The following is a 4793-nucleotide window of genomic DNA, read 5'->3' as shown; positions in this document are numbered from 1 at the left end:
TTTTTCACTCTTTCCCAGAAACATTGCAGTATGATGAGCCTATATGGGATGTGTTCAGTGACACAACATGCCAATTAGCCATCACTAACCACTAAGAAATGCTTTCAGAAAACAAATCATTTTGCAGATTTGCCGTCTGCATTTTAACAGTATGTACAAAAATCTGAGAGTTTAACATTCCTCGAAATCTGGACGAAGAGCTGATTGAACATTCCATAAAGGTCCCACAAATGCAACAAAAATCTAAAAGCCTAAAAAACAAGCCTTCATTCTGACAAAAACATGAACATCAGTTAACCTGCTGCATCTCTGTCTTTTTAAGGACAGCATTTGCTAGTAATTGAAAGCACTTGCCTACGACAGAGCAGTTAAAGTCATTGTGCTCTTTGCCCTCCTTCATGTAAACTATATACTTCTGTGATAGAAGTCAAGCACTGTCACAGAAACAATCTGACAGTCCTTTTTAACTGCTCTCACAGGAATCTATTCATGTGCCATCTTCAAATGATTCAGAAGTCTTAGCAAGCGGCTGTTTGTGGCACTGCATACAGTCTTCACAGTATTCAGTCAAAAGCCTGCAGTCCCCTGATCAATGCATTCTATGTCGTTCTATTTGTGGCTCTCTTCGAATCCAGGGCATCATACCATTGATGCCTGGCCAAAATGTGGCTCCAATAGATCAATACCTTGACCTGTTACTAATATCTGCCATAAATTATGGCACACAAATCAGTTAATCAAGATAAATTGATTTGCACTTCGAAGAAAAGTCACTGCCAGACTTAATTAGGAAATCATGTTTTAGTGGATGTCCCAAAGTGTACTCTGAATTCACACCAGCCCGATCTCATTGGTGTATAAAGGTACTGCACACAACTTACGTGTTTTTTTTTTTTACATATGCTGAAACGTATCTAAATTAAAGGGAGCATTAAATGGAATTTCAATTTTTTATATGATGTTTTTCGAGGTTATTTTATGCATAATTTTTTGCACCATTAAAGGTCCAATATTTGTAAAACGACCATTTTCCATCCTCAGTTTCACATCAAAATCCACTGGCATATTTATTTATATCTACTCTGGCCAGTTTTTACTTGATCTGTGCACATTTCTCTCCTGATTCAGACAAGATTACTTTTTCACTGGAGAAAGCAATATTATGAATAGAGGACTCATATTTATGCCGGAAGCAACAGTTTGAAGGTAAAAATGTCTTGATAGATTTGTGAAGAAGCAAACATGCAGCTTTTCACTTCACTGCACTAATTGATGGACTGGAGTGGTGTAGATTACTTGTGGATTATTGTGATGTTTTTATCAGCTGTTCAGACTCTTATTCTGGCGGCACCCATTCACTGCAGAAGATCCATTGGTGAGCAAGTGATGTGATTCTAAATGTCTCCAAATCTGTTCTGATGAAGAAACAAACTCATCTACATCTTGCCTGAGGGCAAGTATATTGCCATTTTTGGCTTAAGTAGTCCTTTAGTGTAATTTTAGAAACACAATTTTAGGAATTTTAGCCACTTGTGAGCCCTTGGCTAATTGTTGCATCATTTATAGATCACTCAAGATAGTCAGAGACCATATCTAATGTCCAATGTCAGGTTCAGTCATGCAGTAGCTCAGAAGCACACTCCTGCACGTCATGTCAATGAACAGTTGCACTCAATTTAACGTAATTATAGGATGCAGTGTCCACGAGTCAGCTGACCCACACAAAGTGCTGCATACTGGCATAGGATAGTGTTTATTGATCAGAGCCACTGATGCCTACTGAGTGGGAACAATGAGGGGGAAGCAGATTGAGAGCCGCTGCAGAGTTTCACAGGGCCTGGAATAACATTTTTTATGGGTGGTCCACTTCGCCCCCGACTCCTGTGAGAAGCTTATATCATAGTGGGACCTCAGCTGGCCACTTTTTATGTTTCCCTCTGACGATGAATCTCGATAGATAAACACAATGATGCATAACAATAAAAATACAGACCCAGTATTCAGTCTGAGATGGAAAATAATGACTAATCTATCGCTCACCATGTAGAGCATGCATCCCTCAAGCTGGAATCTGCAGTAAAACCCTGAAAAACAGTTGTCACATAATGCTTTGATTGTGGAAAAGTTATCAGTCTGTTCGGCTGAATGTAATGACAGTGAGACATCAGTGTTTAAATACAGGATTTATGCAGTTCCAAGCTATGAAATTACTATTCTTGGCAGACTGACAATGTGTTTGCACGATTTGTGGGTAAAAAAGAGCTTTATTGTTAATCTATCAAAGCTTTTGTGATTTTCGCTTATGCACTATAAGCCTCACAGAATGATTGTAGCAGCTCCAAATCACATGTGGTACATTTAAAAAATCTGGGCTTAAATACAGGTTCACAATATGGTGAGAAATTAGTTCGAGCAAATGGATCAGCTTTAGATCTATTTGGATCTATCTAAACAGACCCAATCTTTTGTTAAATGGAGTTTTGTCGCGCGGTCCTGGAGCCAGAGCAGTCTGACTCTGTCTGACGGCAGAGGACTTTGCCCGTGGGCCCTGGTCATGAAAGTGGCTTCTCCCATATGCTCTCTGTCACCAAAATTCACTGTGTATTTAAAAAGAAATAGGTAACTCTGCCAGCAGAATTAAGCTGCTTTTTGTATATTTAATGTAACATAGTAGTGACTGAAACAGATATTCAGGGGAATATAAAACAATAACAAGCACATAGAAGTGATTTGATGGTCATTGTGTGATTTCTTGATTTGATTTTAATGGATTTTATGCGCTTAGTTGGTACTTGTCAGTGCTTGATGGATGATTTTAAGGTAGAATAACTGTAATATAATATTATCACAACCTGTGAAGGGAAATCTGGAGGTTGCACAGCTGGCTGTACCAAATGGCACTTGTTCAAGTGGAATAGGAATGAAAATCAGGACTGTCATTGTAATAAAAGCAGTAGAAGATAAATATTTTGTATATATATATATATATATATATATATATATAAATAAATACACAGTGCCCTCCAAAGGTATTGGAACAGTAAGGCCAATTCCTTTATTTTAGCTGTAGACTGAAAACATTTGGGTTTTACATCAAAAGATGAATATGAGATGAGAGATTAACTTTTCAGCTTTTATTTACAGGTATTTTCATCTGGATCTGATACACAACTTAGAAGATAGCACCTTTTGTTTGAACCCACCCATTTTTCATGTTACCAAAAGTATTGGAACATGTGACTGACAGGTGAGTTTTGTTGCCCTGGTGTGTCCTATTAATTGATTATTCAAACAATAAATAGCACTGAATGTCTGCGCTCAGTTTCAGATCCGTGCAGACTGCATTTATAGTTAGTTAGACGTGTAACCAACATAAAAACCAGAGAGGTGTCTATGGGTGAAAAACGAGCAATTGTGAAGCTGAGAGAAGATGAAAAATCAATCAAACCATTGCACAAACACTGGCAATAGCAAGTACAACCATTTGGAATCTCCTGAGGAAGAAAGAAACCACTGGTGTACTAAGTAACACCTCAAACGGGTAGATCAAGGAAAACATCTGCAGTTGATGACAGAAACATTGTGACAGCTGTAAAGAAAGACCCTAAAACAACTGTTAGTGACATCAGCAACAACCTCCAGAGGCCAGGAGTGAAGGTATCACAATCTACTGTTCGCAGAAGACTTCATGAACAAAAGTACAGAGGCTACACCAGAAGATGCAAACCACTCATTAGCAAGAAGAATAGGAGACGAGCCTCAAAAATTCTGTACACATTACACAGGTAATCTAATGACTTGGGCTTTCATCCCTTCTTCTGGGACAGGCTCATTAATCTTCATTAATGATGTAACAGATGATGGCAGCAGCAAAATTAACTCAGAAGTCTACAGAAATATTTTGTCTGACAATTTACAGAAAGATGCAACCAAACCGATCAGGAGATCCTTCATCATGCAGCAAGATGATGACCCAAATCATAGTGTCAAAACAACAAAGGAGTTCATCAGGGGCAAGAAGTGGAAGGTTTTAGACTGGCCAAGTCAATCTCCACACTTAAACGCTGTAGAGTATGCATTTTACCTGCTAAAGAAGAGACTAAAGGGAGTAACCCCCGAAACTGAAAGAGGCTGCGATGAAAGCCTGGAAAAGCATCACAAAAGAAGAATGCAAAAGTTTGGTGATGTCAATGGGTCACAGCTTGATGCAGTTATTGAAAGCAAAGGATTTGCAACTAAATATTAAATCTTTTTCACTTTAATCTGTTAATTCTATCTGTTCCAATACTTTTGCTCACATGAAAAATGGGTGGGTTCAAACAAAAGGTGCTATCTTCTAAGTTGTGTATCAGATCCAGATGAAAATACCCGTAAATAAAAGCTGAAATGTTAATCTCTCATCTCATATTCATCTTTTGATGTCAAACCCAAATGTTTTCAGTCTACAGCAAAAATAAAGGAATTGGCCTTACTGTTCCAATACTTTTGGAGGGCACTGTGTATATATATATATATATATATATATATAGAGAGAGAGAGAGAGAGAGAGAGAGAGAGAGAGAGAGAGAGAGAGAGAGAGAGAGAGAGAGAGAGAGAGAGAGAGAGAAATAATATACACTACTGTTCAAATGTTTGGCATCAGAAAAATATTTAATGTTATTAAAAGGGATCTCTTATGGACCAAGGCTGCTTTTATTTGATAGTAAAACAGTAATAGTGTGCAATTTTATTGAAATTTAAAATAAATATTTTCTATATTTATAGAAATATTTTAATGTAAATTTAAACAGCCT

Source organism: Barbus barbus, assembly GCF_936440315.1.
Source record: "Barbus barbus genome assembly, chromosome: 17".
NCBI classification, from domain to species: domain Eukaryota; kingdom Metazoa; phylum Chordata; class Actinopteri; order Cypriniformes; family Cyprinidae; genus Barbus; species Barbus barbus.
This window is presented reverse-complemented; position numbering follows the sequence as displayed.